Here is a 19,664-nt window from a genome sequence, read left to right on the forward strand (position 1 = left end):
TGGACTAGATAATTTGTTTATTCAGCTTTAATTTGTTTTTTTTTTTTTTTTTAAGACCTCGATACGAGCATTTTTCGCTGCGATATCGGTTTTTGATTGGAAAAGGATCATTTTGTCTTTTGTAACGGAGTGATAGTTACCCGGTATATTCCCCTATTTCGGTATTCAGTTATTTATCGACAGGTCACAATGCGCTGTGATCTAAAGCTCGTTTGGAGCTAGTAAGAAAGGCCCCAAGGTGGAGAAGCCGGCGTAGTGGTAGTGGGGAGAGCAGAGGAAGCAAGAAAGGAAGAACAAAATTTGGTATGACTCATTGTGACTGAGTGGCTCGACTGGACGACACGCAAATTTTTCTAAAACATCCACCTAAGGCGTTATAAATATCCAGAGAGCGAGTGATGGTGACCAGAGTTTTGCCGCTAAATCGAGACTACCTCACCAAGGGAGAATTCACATCAGTACCCGAAGACGAGGAGTTGCAGCTCACCGAGGGAGTGAAAATAAAATTATAAAAACTCCAGGTACAAATAACGAGTTAATTATCTCTCGGGTCTGCGGCGTCAGCCAGGCAACATGTCGGCTGAAGGTCACCGCCATTTCGTGCTCGGTCACAATCTTTAGTTTGTTTTAAGTATCAATATTAAGTATTAAATTTAGAATCAATTATAAAACAGTTAATTAATAATACTAGGACTTATTTCGGGTTATTGATTAATTTGTTAAGGAAAATAAAATTTGTCTTTGTCATTACTTATTTTACACATAGGCCTGTCTGGGTTAGTAATACCAGGAATTTAATTCGGGTTATTAATTCCAGATTCTTATGTCATGTGTAAAATTTATTTATTTGAGAATCGTTGAATAATAATTTGGCTTAAGCCAGTAGAAATAGAATTGAGTAAACCGCTAAATTAGAATTATTCGAGACAAAAATTTATTCCAAACTAAAATTATTTTAATTAATTATTTGGCGCGTAATTTAATATTTGTCATAATTTAAATAAATCTAGAGTCAGGAAATAATCATTAAAATCAATAGAATTTGTTAATCTAAATTATTTAGTAAAAAAAAAGGTAGAAAATAAAAATTGTAAAAATTCGTCAGAAAAAAATTACACCAAAAACTTGCGACAGAGACGCAAGACCGAGCGAGAGGTTCTGGGTTCGAATCCCAGTCCGAGCTATCTAATAATTTTTTCTCGCATATTCTATAAACTCACATTAAGATGATCCTCTCCACATTCCTTTCTCAATCCTTTCCTACCAATATCCTGTTACGTGAATGTGTTATATTTATAATGTGTTATATTTATAAATATAAATAATGCTGTTAAGCGGGAAAGAATAGGAGTTACGGTAATTATTACGTGAAGCGTTCCACATTCACGTAACAGGATATTGGTAGGAAAGGATTGAGAAAGGAATGTGGAGAGGATAATCTTAATGTGAGTTTATATAATATGCGAGAAGAGCGTCAGCCATCTTGTCCCGCGCGAGAACGCTGAGTAAAGGACACTCAAAGTCGTAACAAAAGTCTTAGTTCGGTTAAAATAAAATAAACTCAGTAAGATAAAATTTTAAGTTTCAAAAGACAAATAAAATAAAATATAATAGAATACTCTTTTGTCATAATTTCACATTTACACTGAAAATAGAATCTAGTAAAATTTACCGCTGATAAATGGATTAAATAAAATGATTTGGATTAAATAAAAATAATTTAGGAAAAATTTAAGTTTACTCAATTATCGGAATTTATTTAATTTTTACTAAAATGAAGATTAAAATCCATTTAGTAAATTCTCGTACATAATAAATGGATTTAATCCTCGATAATTCGGAATTGTACTTTAGATAATTATTGTTGTAGTAATTGAAGATACGACAGTAATTTAGGAAACAGGAATTTATAATTTTTAATTAGGAAAATAATATTTTGGAAAATTTATTTATAAATTGGAATTAAGCGTTATTATTATTGGAATTAAAGGAATATAGTGTGGTTGTGTGTGAGTAAAGAGACTACCTTGGTTTCATGGTATACTCCTCTGGCTTCGGGGTAGTTCTCTTAGTAGTAACGTGAGGGTCCGGGGGACAGCGTGCACTGTGTGGACAGCGTGTGTAGTAACGTGAGGGTCCAGCGCAGTGACGTGAGAGTCCGGGGGACAGCGTGAAATAAGTTAGAGTAGTGTAAGGGTCCGGTGGACAGCGCGAAGTCGATAGAGTAGCGTGAGGGTCTAGTGGACAGCGGGCACTACAGCGACGTGAGGGTCAGCTAGACAGCGCGAAATATAACCGAATGAGAGTCGTGTGTGATTGAATTTACCCTATGAAATTTTATTAATTGTTATATTGGCCATTATTTCAATTGTAAAAGGGATTGGATAAATAAATAATTTTGTTAAACGAATTTCTGTGTTTAAATTTTAGTTCCTTTCAGCAATCTCTCACGACCCTGACCTATTACCCCATGTTTTGGTCCAGTTTCTGGATACTGAGTCCAAAAATCCAGTGGCGCCCTTAAAGAGATAAAAGGGGCGACCAAGGGAAACAAGACACCCGTTTCACTTTGATTATCAATATCTCAGCAACCAATAATTACACAGGAATTTCAAGGTGGGTTTCGAAAACTTGAATCAATTCTCTACAAGTATAAGCTATTGATTTTTTGAAAAATAAATTTTTTTCAATCATTACATAAATTTGAAAAATCAACCAAAATAGGACTTTTCATAATTTTTTGGAAAATCAAGCACCTAATTAAAAATATCGCGGAAACCACTAATGTTAAATGTGCCTATTACAGTTCAATGCATCAACAAAAACCCTACAAAGTTTCAATTTGATCCAGCTAACCGTTTTTTTGACCCACTCGATTGAATTTTTGAACAAATTAAGAAGCAAGATTACTGGGGTAAAACCAATAACTTCCCGATTTTCGAAAATTTTCAATTTTCCTAGCGGGAAGTTAAAAAAGATAAAAATGGGCATATTTAAGGATATTGGAATAACTTAGTATAAATTCGGATCGAATGAATGAATGAAGGATATCGTTGGTAATTTTTCAACAAAGAGTTCCGAAAAAGCCCTGAGAATTTCAAAGAGCTGCGTTTTTAACTTCCCGCTAAGAAAATTGAAGATTTTTAAAAATTGGGAAATCATTGGTTTTACCCTATTTTGCAAAAATCGAGTTTTTATCGTATGATGTCATGTTTTCATCATATTATGTATGAGTGTGTGTGTGTGTGTGTGTGTGTGTGTGTGTGTGTGTGTGTGTGTGTGTGTGTGTGTGTGTGTTTTATAGAGAAGCAAAAAAAATCTTCCAAAGACATCGCTATCATTGAAAGATGATGGTCGGTAGTGTGGGATTTTTACCCACTAAAAAAAACTCCTCTCTCTTCCCCCGTGGATGGTACGGAGATGACTGGATCGAAACCGCGTTAGCATTACTTCAATCCAGTCCGTGTTGCGTCTCACGACGCCTACTCCTGGTTATTGGTCCCTTTCTGCGGTTTTTGCTTTGAAAAGACGCTGCGCATAGGATGCAATAGCTGACCAATTACCTTCTTTTCTAAGCATGTAGGCTATCAAGCTATCGGGGGAGAGTGTGGTGCCTATTATTTCTCTAGTGCTGCTTCTGTAGTCCTTCCACCGATCACACTCGAAGAACGTGTGCTCGGCGTTGTCAATTTTGTCTGGGCAGTATTTGCACGTTGGTGTGCTGTGCAAACCCATCTTGAAAAGATAGGCATTAAACTGCCCATGTCCCGTCAATAGCTGGGTCAAGAAGAAGTCCGTTTCTTCGTGCTTCCGAGAAAGCCAGACGTTTATGTTCGGAATCAGGCGTGCCGTCCATCTGCCTGTTTCCCCGGTTGTCCATCGGTCCTGCCACTCATGTAGCGTTTCCGTCTTTATCTTTGCTCTTGCCTCCTTGGAGTTGTCACAATTTAATTTGGCGTCGTAGATTTTCGCCCTCTCGAACGCTAGTAAGTTGATTGGCGCGGCTCCTGCTATGACTAATACGGCTGCTTCTGAGACCGTGCGGTAGGCACAGGTGACTCTGAGCGCTTCTCGTCGTTGCACTGCCGCTATTTTGCACCAGTAGGTCTTCTGTTTAAGGATATCTGCTCATATACTCCGCTCTGTGGAGTAATATTCAGTGGACTACTTCTAGAAGCACCCTTCTTTTCCTGGTTCGTGGTCTCACCGTATTGGTCATGATTCTCGACAGGTTTGATACTGTCTTAGTACACAGAAAGAAAGGTTCACTTGAGCCAAGAATAGTATATTACACATCTAGGGCAGTAAAATAAGAAATGTCTCAGATCACATGTAATTGTTGTCCGAGGCGAAGCCGAGGTCAATAAACATGTGATCTGAGGCTTTCTTATTTACTGCCCGTGGTGTGTATACTATTTTTCTCCTCGACGGAGGCGGAAGGCATTTTCGTTTCGCGCAGCGGGAGGAAAATTGACGCTTTCCGCCCGGAGGTGAGAAAAATATTTTTTTGCCCTCTGGGCGGAAAGTGGCAACTTTGGTCTCACTGCGCTAAACAAAGTTGCCGCTTTCCTCCTTCCTCGGACAAAAAAATATTATACAGCCCTTGGGAAGTAAAAAAGAAAACCTCAGATCACATGTGATCTGAGGCTTTTCTTATTTTCCTTCCCAAGGGGTGTAATATACTATTTCTTTATACCTCGGTCGAAAGTACGCATCTTTTGCACCTATTTTGCGGCAGAAAGTTAAAGATTCGTGCATTGATTAAGCTACACATTCACCTTCTATAACAGCGGGAGCAAATGCTTTCGCTACCGCGACTGACATTAGTCATTTGTTACTAACTATGGTTTGTTTACGCTGATCATTTACGATTGATGGTGCAATACACCTTGGTTATATTTCTTTCTTTCTTCTACTTACATGAAATATTTCATATATAGATAGAGATATAGATAAAAATATAACTGTCGTAAGAGTGAGTAGATCATCCGATGCAACTTATAACCAGGTTGTACTGTACTGAGATTCAGTTTGACAGTGACGTGTGTAAAATGGATCAACTTTATTTAATTAATGAATTATTTAGAAAAATGTACGCAGTAACAACAATTTAATTTGATTTTTATTAATTATTGTTAATTTTCAGATAATATGCTCGTTTTTTTTTTTTTTATTTTTAACCGAGAATAATCTTTATTATGTTTGTTGAATTCAAGAAATTTCAGTTTTATTTAATCTAAAAATTAAAAAAAAAATGTTTTTTAATTATTTTTTATTTGATTTTACATTAATTTTTTTTTATTTGATGCTTGCCCCCCCCCCCCCCCGACCAGCAGCACTCGCTTCGCTCGTGCCGCAAATGTCGGGGGCGGGCATCAATTTTTTTTCGTTACAGTACATGAAATATTTTACGTACTTTCGACCGGCTATAAAGAAAAATAGTATACACTACACGGGCAGAAATTTGAGAGCTCTGAACTGCGCGCCATCATGCCCTCGGCTACGCCTCGGGCATCATGGCGCGCAGTGCAGAAATCTCAAACTTTCTGCCCTAATAGTGTAGTATACTATTTGTTCCTAATTATTTACTTGGGCGAAAATAGTATATTACACACCTAGGGAAGTAAAGTAAGAAATGTCTCAGATCACATGTAATTGTTGGCCGAGGCGAAGCCGAGGTCAACAAAAATGTGATTTGAGGCTTTCTTATTTACTTCCCGTGGAGTGTATACTATTTTTTTGCTCGACGAAGGCAGAAAGGGGCAACTTCGTTTAGCGCAGCGGGCCGAAAGTTGACGCTCTGCCCGTCGAGCAAAAAAAAATTTTTTTTTGACACAAGAAATTTCACTTATTCCAAAAAATCAATTCCCTTGCTTCAAGAAATACGTATCTTGATCCAAGTTAATTTATTTAAGTCAAGAAAATTTTCTTGGTTTGAGAAAATTTTTCTCTTGCTCCAAAAAATTAAATATCTCGATAGTAAATTTTCATTAATATTTCTATTGACTTACATGTCAAATGGGAAGATCAAATAATATTGAATCATTTTTTTTCATTCAATGTGTATAATTGCGCGTTAAAATAATCTAAAATAGGTATCAAATATTCAAGAGAAAAATTTTCTCAAGATGAGAAAATTTTTTCTCAGCTGAAGTAGGGGGCGCTGCTTCCCTAAAGTATCTAAAAATCTTGATCAAATATAAAAATTTCTTGTATCAAGTATTTATGATAATTTGAATTAAAAAAAAATTACTTCCATCAACCATAGAATTTCAAGAAAAATTTTTACTTCGGCCAAGACAACTTCGGTCTTCCTTCGGTCGTCCTTCGGTCTTCCTTCGGGCGACCGAAAATTTACTTGAGCCAAGAATTTTGTTCTCCAGTCAAGAAATCTTTCTTTCTGTGTAGCTTTCGCGCAAGCGTTTTCGAGGTGTTCTCGAAAAGACAGCTTTTCGTTGATCATTACTCCTAAATAACGCAGTGTCCTTGTAGATGTCAGTGTTGTCCCGTCAAAATTCTTTATTTTAATTTAAAATAATTTAAAAAATTTAATAATTTATGATTTTTACTTATTTAATAAAGTAAAGTAATAAAATGACTTTTGTATTTATTACTTGCCGGAATAAATAAACAGATTTGGCAATAGCGTGCTTGATTATACCCATAACTGAAACATGGATGAATGTGTGAGTTAAACATTTCTCTCTCTGTAACTATATTTCTATCCTTTTCTTTTTTCTCAGCTGTTGACGCGATGTTGTCAAATCTTTATTCGAATAAATGGCTGACGATAAACGAGTTACAAACATAAAATTTGACTTTAAATATTTTAAAAATTATATCGGTAATGTGTTATTATTAAATTGTTTTTTGTTATACTCGCTCCAGAAGTTCAACTTTTGAGCGCTGGGTGGCGTCCGTAAAGGGACTTTTCTAGAGACTCTACCATACCGTCTTTTTTTCACGGCTTAGGCCGTGAAGTTTTACCCCCTCCTTTTTTTTACGAACTTTTCGTGTACACCCAGACGAAATTGAGAGAGATTGTAAAAAAAAAAGTCACATTCTAGCGTACTGACCGATAATTTTTAGTCTTAGTTACTATTGAGTGGCGCTAATTATTTCTCTGCTGGCAGTTTATTACGAAGCGGACCTAATGCTAATAAAATAATAACAATGCCATAAATAAATACTAATAAAAAGTTATTTACATTTTCTTGACGTGAGCAAGATTTTAAGATTAATAGAAAGATAATTAATATAAAATTAACTTTTTTTGCCCTTGTGAAGCTTCATAAAATTTAAATATGTCATTATTTGCCTCCTATCCCTCAAAAGTTAAACTTATGGAGCGATAATAACAAAAAATATTGTGTCATTCGGCTGTTTAGTGGCGTTAGTCTTCATTTCCATTGGAATTGATATTAGATAGTTGATCTAGGTCCGTATAACAGTCAACGGACCTCCACGATAGTCTTTAGTCACCTTTGCTCCTACAGTACTGACTAAACAACTGTCATCGATGGTGATTGTCGTATTGGAACATGCGGCAATGCAGCGTCGATTGTCCTCAGACCTCTCGGGTGTTTACGCCGCTCGGTGCCTCGCTCGCTTCGGTACCAGTGTGGCCAGATCGTGCGATTTTTTTACCCCCACTTTGTACCGCTTTTCAATGTAGTCAGATGAGAGTGGCCTACAAAGTGGGGGTAAGAAAAGAGCACGTTCTGGCCACACTGTTCGGTACTCGCTTATTATCGTCGTAGCTCTATCGTTGTCGCTCCAATGCATAGACTCGTACTCACTCTGACTCCCTCTGTCGTCGTTACTCGCCCAGCGTTACGTATTTATACAAAATAATTCATAAAAATTAGTAAAATTTTTATTCATTCACACATAACATTAATGACGTTGGATTCGAGCCTGGAAGGCTATAATACCCCAAGTATTGGGCGTCGAATAAAAATCTACCACGTTACAACCTTACAAAAGGTAAAATTACACGCTGGATTTTTTTTGGCTCTGAACTTCTGGCAGGGGACTGTTGTTAAAATACCTGGGACAAACTTTGGTTTAATGAATTTAATGAAACAAATTAATTTTCGGTACTTTTCATTAAATAATATTGTTAGTTAACTAATTAAGTTTATAAACATTATGGACCAAATTATATATTATGAACGAATAACGTAAAATTTAATCTTAAAGTTTTAATTTTGGGAATGGGACAGCCCAGGGGACTGTTATTTCGGTGGTTTACGAATTTATAGCAAAAAAATCAAAATTTATTTTCTTGCTCTCCTACCCGAAAGTACGCTCTTTCTGGACGCATTTTACTCCAGAAAGAGCAACATTTGTGGCTTGTTTTGGCGCATGCGCGCTACGCATATTTTCTGGCCGGGCAGCACAGAACCTCGCTTTTTTCATATTTTCGTGGCGCGAGTTTCAACTGTCTAACAGTCACAACATCGTCTGTATGTAACATGTCAGCGCATAAACTAACTAGAAAATGTCAAAGAAATAAAAAATAATTTATAACTAGATTATTATTAATGAACTATTTAATAATAACACTACACAAATGATTTATATAAAAAGTTTATACAAAATAAAATATGAAAGTTTTGTGGACTTTATTTGCTTTCTTTTATATTTTGACAGCTAGTCAAGCAATGTTTATAAAACAATAGGCACATGTACTCTACAAGCTTCTAATAGTTTAATTTCAATCTTTCTTAGCCGTCGATTACTAATTAAAAATGTATTTTTAATCAACTCAAAAAAATAAATTCTGTTATTAGAACGAGTTTAAATATTTATGCCAAGTTCTGTGCATTTTATCACTCTTAATTAGAACAGTTGTTAGTGAACTTAAAATAACTTATTTTTTTTTTTTTAATTTATTAATTTTTACTTTTTTTTTTATGTCCGCCCCGACCAGCAAAGCCTCGGTTTTGCAAAAGTCGGGCGGCGCCCCCCTCGAGCCCGGCAAAACCTCGGCTTCGCCTCGGTTTTGCAGAACCCCTTCCACGGAGTTGCGTACTTTCGGGTGGAGAGCAGAAAAATAATATACAACCCACGACCAGAATGTTGGATGCCCTGACGTATGTGATATGATATATCTCATACGCCAGGAAATCCAACTTTCTGGCCTAGGGTTGTAATATACTATTCATTCTAGTTTTCAATGCTCCAAATAGAAATGTTTTTTTACTTTCGTAACAAATTTTTTTTAGTAACAAAATAACAATTTTTCCAATAAAAAAATGCCTGGGACAGCGAAAAACATCCTTACAGAGAATCACCCATATACAGTATAACATTATACATAAAATACAGCAACGGTATAATAATACATAAGATAATAGCAACAGCATAAATAAACGAAATAATACCGGTAAAAATTAAATAGTTAATTCACTCAACTATCCATAAATCAAGAGCCTTCTGAGGAGAGCAAACACTCATAACATGATTTTCTAAAATTGAGGAACGTAGGCTGTGACGTACAATACTCAGGCAATCTGTTCCACATTCTTACTGCGCTTACTTAGAAAGATTTGTCATATTTAGCACTGTGACAAAAGGGAATCATAAGCAAGTCTTGGCGTCCGTCATCCCTGCGGAGTCGAGATTCCAAAACACGCAAGTCTTTTCGAATAATATTTCATTTCAAACCGGGACATTAAAAAAATTGTTTTGTTTTCTTTTAAATTTCATCGACTAGAATTTGCTTCCATCGTAGTTAGTACTCAAATTTCGAAATAAATCAGACATTGCTTAACCGTATCTCTTTATAGTTGTAATTAAGAACGAGATAAAAAACAAAAAAAGTAGCGAACATTTTAGCATTCAATAATACGTTTATTCAAAAAATATAAGATAAATAATGTCGTCGCATTAAAGTTTTATGGTAACATAGTTCTAAGATTATCCTTGTGAGTCAAGAGAATGCGTGCTCGGTAGAGCAAAGCCACCAAAACCCTCGTGACTCGCACCCCTCGTTATTCATAATCAAAAGTCAGTCTTCGTTTCTCGACAATTTTTTAACCTACAACTATAACCAACTCTGAATATTAATCATAATAAAAAAAGCCTGATAAAAAGATAGAACGAACAGAGAATAAATGTAAAGATGAAAATAAACTTGAAAGTTAAAAAGTGTAGAAGTTCGATAACGGCATAGAAAAACGAATATTTAATCTGAATTGAAATTCCACAACAAGTTACAATGTCTTTATACAAAAATTCGTGACTTTCTTTTGATTGAGGAGAATAAAACTGAAGAAAGTTGTTGTTTGGTGCATCGAAAATAACTTTATATTGCCAATACAATTGTAGTGCAGTAAGCAGTGAATATTAAGTTATTTAGTAAGATTCAATAAAGTATATACTATAGTTATCTTTTGTGTAATCCTAATAACATAGAAAAAAAAGAGCTGATGGTCGCTCGTACCTTACAATCAATAATTTACTTCTTTTCATTAGTTAATGCAGTGTGTATGCAATGATAATAATTTTATAAATTACAGTTCTATTCAGTAGGAGCAGAGGAAAGGGGCAAAGTAAGACACCCAAAAAATTTTGAAATAAAAATTTTTTCTTCAAAGAGATTCGGAATAGTTCAACTACAAATTTTCAAATCGATTTCCATTTTTCCATAACTTTTTCAGAAATAAAAATTTCATTTTAAAAAAGTTAAATAAAATTTTTAGTAATTGCTTAGATGTAGAGCTTCACCTATTTATAGACGTATAAAATCGAAAAATGAAATTATCTGACTTACTAGTAGATTTCATAGAAATTGAATTATTGCATTTGTCTTAATTACGCAACATTCTTAAACGAATCAAACAATGTCGATGCAGTTAGCAGCAATTGACGCAATTATTTACGCCCGAAAAGATTATAGGGGAGGGTGGGGCACAACGGCCTACTTAAGCTTGTTATTTCTTTTTGTGGTTTCTAACCATTAAATTTGTTTATTTTCCGTCTATTTCGAATACATCAGTCGAAATTTTACAGAAAGTCGAAAAATTTTTTTTTTTTTTTTTTTTTGGGGCATGACGGCCCACTTCCCAAAAAAAGTATATGAAAAAAAATTTTTTTTATTGAAGTCATAACTGTCAAAACGTGGAGATTCTCCTCCCAAAAGAAGTCGTCGAGGGAAAACTACCATTTTTACGAGTCTTAAGTATCACCAAGAATTCAAAGAAAAAAAAGATCAAAATGAAGCAAAATAAAGGACCTCAATTAAACAAAAAATAAAATCAAATCCAAAAAATTTGAAAAAAAAAAATGCTTAAAATATAAAAATGATGACATACATTGTCTTTATTGCATTGGACTTTACTTAGAATCCACAGTCATGGATTCAGTGTAAAAATTGCAATAAAAAATGGTCTCATGATTTTTGCGTAGGTGTTGACGAAGATTATTCCCACGAATATATCTGTGATCATTGCGAATAATCGTATATCGACGTTCTAAGTAGCAAATTTTCTAACTTCATTTTAGAGAATCTTCCATTTGTACGAAAATACAATCAGTTCGAAATCCACAGATTCGGTAGAATCTGGCGCCAAGTTCCGTTCAAAAATCCCGTTGTAAACGGAGCACCAGACTACCGACTGTGTTTACTGTAAGCAGAACGGTATTTCGAGGTTGCAAAATTTTATTTAATTACATGGTTCTCCCTTTTCCAAAATGATATATTATAAAAGTAATTTATACTTTATTTTACTGATATTAATTAATTATAATCAATTATAACAATTAATTCACTTAAAATTATTAAATTTTATCAGCACAAACTATTGTAAGCCCAGAAATTTCGATCCTGACTTTTTTTCGATGGGGAATATCAGCGCAACAGACTAGATAAAATGAATATGTGTAGTAATGCTTCCTATAGACACGCAACTACAGTAAAAAAAAGTGATTCATAGCTTGCATCTATGGCCGTCAGGGTGCACTGAAATTACATCTACATAAACTGTAGCTTCAAGGGGATAGTTTGCAGTAAAAAATGCAGTCAACACGAGATTTAAGTTGTTATCAATTGTAAATTTTCATTATAATTACAAAAAATACTAAAATCCGAACAAAAACAGTTTCACTGTAAAAAAGTCGCGCCAAGTCCACGTTCATAAGATTATTAGGAAAAAAAATTTTTTTTTTCTTTACAAAAAGATACAAAATAAAAAAATTAAAAAATCCAAGTAACCGATATGATTGTTTATGATTTTCAGAAATTAAAAAAAATTTTATTGTAAATTTAAAAATTAAAAAAAAATTTTAGAACGTACTTGGTGTGCGTCATTGTGTATTTCAATTTTTTTTAAAGTCCTAGTAAATAGATTTTACGAATTTCATTAAAAGTAAAATATTTTGCAACCACGCACACTAAATACGTTCTAAAATTTTTCTTTTTATTTTCAAATTTACAATAAAATTTTTTTTAATTTCCGAAAATCATAAACAATCATATCGGTTACTTGGATTTTTTAATTTTTTTATTTTGTATCTTTTTGTAAAGAAAAAAAAAATTTTTTTTTCCTAATAGTCTTATGAACGTGGACTTGGCGCGACTTTTTTACAGTGAAACTGTTTTTGTTCGGATTTATTATCACTTTAATAAAGCATTTAATATTTAATAGAGGTATAATATTTTGGTTAGGATCATTCAAATAATTTATAAACGAACTATAACTGCATCAAAATTAAAAAAAAATCACCCTCTAAAAAATAAGGAGTTAGAACGATTGCTAATTAGACCGTCGATATTAAATTATGTCGATGTGATTTCTAAAAATCACATTAAGCTTAATTATTATCGAAAATTTATACTTATATCTTTTATCCAAAATTTAATTTTTTTTAACGTTTTTAAAAAATTATTATAAATTTTATGATAAAGCTGTTAATTAGTTTTAAATAAATATTAATTAATACATAATTAATTTTTTTTTATTGTACTTAGAGGTTGTAAACCTACGTACAAGAAAAAATACAGAGATGGTATTCGGCAAATAATTGGTTACATTAGTTTACGTTAATTGAAATCACATATTGAATCTTCAGATTAAGCTTTTAAAATATGTAATATCTTGACCCAGACCTTTTTTTTTATGTATTTTTATCAAGCCAAAATTAGAAATATGAATTGCGTAGAGTAAGACATCCTCGGAGTAACTCAAATAGAATTTAATAATACAATTAACTTAGATTACCTATACAAAAAATGAAGATCGGCCCGATACTGGGCCAAGACTGGTAAGCGATCTTTAAGTATCGGCCGAGTATCGTGAAATATCGTTGGGCCAAGACTGGGCGAGCATCGGATGGTAACACCCAGCCGATATAGGCGACTGAGCGTCAGCCGAACATAGTAACCAAGCATTGGCCGAGAATTGGCCAAGCATAGGCAAAAAAATCAAATTTTAGGTAAAATAATAAAAAAAATTTTTTTTTCATTGTTTAATTTTGAATTATTATTATTCTGAGGTGATGGGCTACTGGTTGATAGAAATTAATTCTGAAAAAATTCGGATGTGGAGGGATTTGAACCTGGTCCGTCAGCGTGAAAGTCTCGAGTGGTGTCACGGGCGCTGCTAACTGATCTGAGTGTAATATCCTTAGTTTAATCATTTCAATGTTCAACAATCAATTTTTCTCAGTATAATTGAGTTACAGTCAACGCTCTCTGTATTTGACTCGCCCGTACAGGACCATTCTATGTATTTGACTCGTCCTTGTCCATAAGAGCTGTGTAAAATCGTCAAATACAGAGGAAGAATGTGGTCCAATACAGAGAGCGGTCAAATACAGAGAGGTCCAATACAGAGAGCGTCGACTGTAACTTGATTGTTGTAACGAATTTTTCTATTTATTTCGTAATTGAACAATTTCTGAATTTTAATAATAAAAAATAACTTCCCAATTTTTTAAAACTTCATTTTTTAAGCAAGAAGTTCAAAATTAATTAAAAATAAATGATTTATTAGTAAATAAATAAATATATATATATATATATATATATATATATATATATATATATATATATATATATATATATATTTATATTTGTATATTTTTATTTATATTCATAAATCTATTTGTAAGTAAATCAATCATTTATTAAAAATCATTAGTTTCTTGCTAAAATATTTTTTTTTTTAATACTAAAAGAAATAGTTTTAACTGATTGGGTACTGTAAAAATTTATCGAAAAAGTCCTCCAAAAAAATATTCATTAACTTATTAAATCTGTTTTAGTGAAAACAAATGTTGATTTAATCCTAATAGAGCTTGTTGAATAATAACAATGTTTATTAAAAACTAAAAAATGATCAATATAATATTTATAAAAAAAAAAACATTGTTAATAATTTAAATTGGTGTTTTCTCCTAAAAAAATCTCTTAAGATATTTTTTAAAAATTAATTTACTAATTTTTAGTACATATTAGTTTATAATTTGGTCAAACGTTAAATTAAAAAAAATTGAAAACAATAATACAACATAGTAATGACTAATACGTATTAATTGTTTTCAAGTGTAATAAAAAATTAAACAAAGCATCGGCCAAGCAATGGCTGATAATCAAATCACATACCATTATATTATAATAAATATCGTGCGGTAGCCGATGGCTTACCTAGACTAGGCCAGTACAAATCGCCAATGCTTGGCCGAACATTAAAGCCGATGGTTTATTGAGGCTAGGCCGATACAAAACGCTGATACTTGGCCGAGCATTAGTAGCCGTGTCTTGGCCAATGAACGGAAATTGTTGAGCATCGGCAACTTTGTATGGGTAGATTAGATTATTTATTTATTTATGCCAAAGCCTGCTGGTCAAATGGCAAGTAAAAATAAAAAATACAATTAATTACAAATTTAAAATATTAATAACAATAATTTTACAAGGCAAGTAAAAGTAAGAAATACAATTAATTACAAATTTAAAAATATTAATAATAATAATTTACAGATATTATAAGTACTCTGATTACAATTTTATAAAATAATTATGATTTCGATTTCTCTAACAATCTTATAAACATTTATGAACTCTATTTATACATCTAGATTAAACAAATAGTCAAAAATTTTATTCTTGAAAACCTCAAGACTGGACGCATTTACAATATCAGATGGAAGTTCTTGCCACAAACATATAGCAGTAATTACAAATCCGAACAAAAACAGTTTCACTGTAAAAAAGTCGCACCAAGTCCACGTTCATAAGACTATTAGGAAAAAAAATTTTTTTTTTCTTTACAAAAAGATACAAAATAAAAAAATTAAAAAATCCGAGTAACCGATATGATTGTTTATGATTTTCGGAAATTAAAAAAAATTTTTTTGTAAATTTAAAAATTAAAAAAAAATTTTAGAACGTATTTAGTGTGCGCGGTTGCAAAATATTTTACTTTTAATGAAATTCGTAAAATCTATTTACTAGGACTTTAAAAAATTGAAATACACAATGACGCACACCAAGTACGTTCTAAAATTTTTTTAATTTTTAAATTTACAAAAAATTTTTTAATTTCCGAAAATCATAAACAATCATATCGGTTACTCGGATTTTTTAATTTTTTTATTTTGTATCTTTTTGTAAAGAAAAAAAAAATTTTTTTTCCTAATAGTCTTATGAACGTGGACTTGGTGCGACTTTTTTACAGTGAAACTGTTTTTGTTCGGCGTGTTGTATGTTTTGTAATTATAATGAAAATTTACAATTGATAACAACTTAAATCTCGTGTTGACTGCATTTTTTACTGCAAACTATCCCCTTAAAGCTACAGTTTATGTAGATGTAATTCCAGTGCACCCTGGCGGCCATAGATGCAAGCTATGAATCACTTTTTACTGTAGTTGCGTGTCTATAGAAAGGATTACTACACATTTTTATTTTATCTAGTCTGTGGCGCTGATATTCCCCATCGAAAAAAAGTCAGGATCGAAATTTCTGGGCTTACTATAGTTTGTGCTGATAAAATTTAATAATTTTAAGTGAATTAAGTGTTATAATTGATTATAATTAATTAATATCAGTAAAATAAAGTATAAATTACTTTTATAATATATTATTTTGGAAAAAGGAAAACCATATAATTAAATAAAATTTTGCAACCTCGAAATACCGTTCTGCTTACAGTAAACACAGTCGGTAGTCTGGCGCTCCGTTTACAACGGATTTGAACCGAACTTGGCGCCAGATTCTACCGAATCTGTGGATGTACCTTCATAGTTAGTGGTTGCAAAGTTACTGTTTTGATTTCAAAAATAATTTCAATTTTTTGTTAAACTTTTCAGTTCAATAAAATTTTGTCCTTATTCATTTTACCCGAGATAAATACCATTGACCTAAATAGACTTATTAAAATTTTTCACAATTCGAAAAAAAAATTAATTTTTTCGTTACAATTTTTTTTTTCGAGTAGTCCATTATGCCTCACATATCACATATCGGACCAAAATATCATAAAATCATTATAGAGGTCATAACTTGGAAAATGAAAACAATAAATTTTTACCTAATTTTTGAGGTGGGCCGCTGTGCCCCACCCTCCCCTACCTTACTCGCTAATCGATTCAAGAAACATTTTTTGTGGCCTTTACGGTCAACCGTTTTCTTAATTTTTTTTTTTTTTGATAGTGGTAACTATATATGTATTGGAATTTTTTTTATATCCCTTAATTTTTGTGACTACTGTATAAATCATTATGAAAATTTTTCGTTATTTTTCGTCTAAAGTCATACTCTCGATGTTTTTGATGTTTTTTAATGCTTTAAGCACAAAAATACTAAGAAATTTTGAGAATAGTTTTGAAGGTAAACTATAATCTTCAGATTTTCTAAATTTTACTTTAGTATAAATAAATTTTTTTCTCTCCATATTTGTACCGAAAGATAAAACTTTTGTTCTGTTTTATTCATTGAAAAAACAAATATAATTAATTTTTAGTAAATATATGGAGAAAACAATGGTATTACCTTGAATAAAATAACGTTATTAAAGTGGAAAATAATAATACAATTTTTTTAATTATAAGCCAGTGGAAACATGATACGTTGTGGATATTATGTTAAAAGTTTTACAACTAAAGGATCGAAGTAATTAAATGTGTTTCTAACAAAGCTGAAATGGAGTCGAAAACTATGGTGGTAGCTACTTCATTCTAGGAGAAATTAATTAATTTCTTCTCATTACTCACATCTAGGTTTAAAATTATTTTTTCTTAATTGGTCAAACTTGATTTGAAACTTATTGTATTGATATATAGTCAATGTGTCTAAATGAAATAAATATGATAAGTTTATGTATTTAGTCAATGCAGTAAATGTAACCGTGAGATACAAACACAATTAGATCCTATATAACAGGGTGACGCGACCGCTCATCCGCAGACAATTCATCTGCGATGATTGATCCGCACGACAAATGATCCGCTCGACTATTGATCTCCTCTGGAGGGGTCCGATTTTTGTTGGGGTTCAGGGGCAAAGCCCCGGCTGGGGGCGGCAAAATAAATAAAAAAAATTAGAAAAACGGTTGACCCTAAAGGCCATCCCTACAACTTCCCGCTAACTCCATATTTAAGCGCTCAAAATTTCACTTATTTCGTTTTTGAGCTCTTCGAGCTCAAAAATATAATTTTCATGTCATTTTGAACTCTCCGCGATCTGATAGAAGTTTAATAAAACACAATTTTTTGATTTTTCAAACCGCAATAACTTTTCAATGAACGAACCGATTTTTAAGCGGTTAGCGGCATTCGACGCAATTTTTTAAGCCTCATAAAGAATCTTTAAGTTTTAATTGATCGAATCACAAATTCCGAAAAAACACTTTTTTCGGTTTTCTTTCAACAACGATAACTCACGAACGAATCAACCGATTTCGATCGGGCTGGCGGCGATCGACGTGTTTTTTTTTTATGTTAAGAGCTGATTAGTTTTTGGAATCGATCGGTGAAGCCGTTTTAAAGTTATTGAAAAAAAAACCACACTTCAAAAAATTTTTTTCTGTAGTTCTTTTGAGATTTCTCAAAATCTAGCAGTTCAAATCTGTCTAAATTGTATTCAAAATCTAAGTTTGGCCAAGCCCTTTCGAATGGCACCAACCGCGATGAAATCGGTCAACCCATACAAAAAATGATGATCGGCCCGGTACTGGGCCAAGACTGGTAACCGATCTTTAAGTATTGGCCGAGTATCGTGAAATATCGTTGGGCCAAGACTGCACGGAAAAAAAGTAACTGTTGCTGCAACAGGAGGCAGCCAGGGTTACTACTGTTATTGCGACTTAATAGTAAAATATAGTTGGGTCATTCCATCTCAAATTGACCTACAGTTGGAATTGACCCCTTTTGATTTGGATAAATTTTGATCAGAAATTTTCTTTTATCATATAACGAACTTCTGCCAGACGAAAAAAAATTAAAAAATTTTATTCAAAAGATATGCAAATTCAAAATTTCGCTATTTTGAAAAATGCTAAATTTGTCAATTGAAAATGCTCAATTTTTTTTGTATAGTACCTTTTACTGATCTTAAATGACCCTGAAATTTTTAGAACTGTGTGTTTTTTTTAAATATGAATTTTTGAATTAAAAAAAATTTTTTTTCTTGTTTTTTGCAACTTTTAAATAAGGTAAAGTTATGCAGATACATAGTATTGTAATTTTGAGCATTAAAAAATTAAATGCACGACGTGGAAATATAATGTAATAAATTAATTTTAACTTTTTTTTATTCTTTTGAAGTAATCTTAAAGTCAGGCTTAACGCATGATATAATTGTTATTCGTCGTTTTTGCACGACTCATGATGCGAAGCATCAGAGAGTGCTTTACGATCGAAAAGTTTTTTTCGCCTCATTTTAGCAACTATTTTTAGTATTATAGCCTTGTTAGTTCACGGAATCAAGATATTTTGCATACTATTGTCGAGAGAATTTAATGGAGATTAATTCCATATTTTCTAAAAATTGATTTACTGCAATAGAAACGGAAAAAATCATCAAAATAGGTCAAAAAATTTTCCTGTCCGTCATGTATGAAACCCCGGAAACACTGTAACTTGTGAAAAAATCAATTATTTGAGTTAAATTTTTTGTAGGTCACTGAATGCGAATGGTTAATTAATTCAGTGTCGTTTAATTACAATTAATAAAAAACGAAAACTACAAGACTGTATATCTATATATATACATGTAAAATTAACATGGATGGTGATATATCTATATCTATAGATATTATCTACATTTTATTCCACCAGGGGCACTTGTGTAGTACCTTCCTACTACAGCTGTTTTTTCGGCAATTAATTTTGAACGACTTAAGTTTTTTGGCGGCTATTTTTATTATTATTATTATTTTTTTTTTTTATATTTCATAATTAAATGAGCATTATGAGTCGTGCACTTTTGGATTTTCCAAACTTTTTTACTTCATTTAAATTTTTCGAAGCCATTTATCGTCTTTTTAAGATGGAAATTATTTAAAATTTGAGATTGAGCAACATTAATGTGCAGAAATTTGTAAGTAAACAAGTATTCGAAAAAACAAAACAAAATTGATATTCTCATCACATGATTTCTGATTTTTATTGGAAATTTATATCTGTTTGAGTTATTTGACGTTAAAAACTGTTAT

This window comes from Cotesia glomerata, linkage group LG2 (genome assembly GCF_020080835.1).
Source record: "Cotesia glomerata isolate CgM1 linkage group LG2, MPM_Cglom_v2.3, whole genome shotgun sequence".
Taxonomy (NCBI): Eukaryota; Metazoa; Arthropoda; class Insecta; order Hymenoptera; family Braconidae; genus Cotesia; species Cotesia glomerata.